Raw genomic sequence first — 984 nt, 5'->3', positions numbered from 1 at the left:
TAGGAAAAGTTATGGATAGTGAGCAGCAAATAGGAAAAGTCATGAGGTGTTTAACAAGAGAATGGCAGCCCAAAATAACTGCCATTGCTGATTCAAAAGACATTGCAACCATGACTATTGCAACACTGTTTGGAAAGCTCAGGGAGCATGAAATGGAATTGCACAGGTTAGATGAGTCAGAACAAGTTAACAGGAAAAGAAAAGGATTATCTTTGAAAGCCCAAACGCATCAATCAAAAACTGAACAAGACAGTTGCTCAGATGAATCAAGCGGTGAGACTGATGAAGAGCCTGAGATTGGTTTACTTGTCAAAAAGTTTAAAAATTTTCTGAAAAAGAAAGACAACAAATTCAGAAAGCCATCCAGTTCTAAGACTAGTGACAACAAGACAATTTCATATCAAGTCTGACTGTCACAAGATGCAATACAAAAATAGGACTACAAATACTAAAGACAAGGAGCCAGCTCACAAAGCCAGAAGAGCATATATTGCATGGAGTGACAACGAACAATCCTCTGCCTCTTCGGATGAAGAAGAAGTGAATCTGTGTCTCATGGCAAATACCGATTCAGAATCAGAAAATGAGGTTAGTTCACAATCTAATCCATCTTATGATGAACTGCAAGAAGCTTTCAATGAACTGCATGATGAGTATGTGAATTCTATTAAGCAGTTGATAAGTACAAAGAAAATGCTTGAGCAAATGAAAAATGATCATAAGAAAATTGAGGATTTGTATGAACAACTGAAAAAGGATTCACATGACAAATCTGCAAGATGCATTGAACTTGAAAAAAATGTTGCATCATTAAAATCTGATTTATTGAAGTTTGCTAGTAGTGAAGATAAACTGAATGTCATACTTAGCAACCAAAGACATGTTAATGAAAAATCTGGTTTAGGATATAAACCCAATATGCATGTTAAAAGGAATAACACTAGATATGGTATTGGTTATATGCAAACCAGAAATGTCAAACAT

This window comes from Cicer arietinum, chromosome 7, assembly GCF_000331145.2.
Source record: "Cicer arietinum cultivar CDC Frontier isolate Library 1 chromosome 7, Cicar.CDCFrontier_v2.0, whole genome shotgun sequence".
Taxonomy (NCBI): Eukaryota; Viridiplantae; Streptophyta; class Magnoliopsida; order Fabales; family Fabaceae; genus Cicer; species Cicer arietinum.
The sequence above is the reverse complement of the archived record's forward strand: the minus strand, read 5'-3'. Positions refer to the sequence as shown.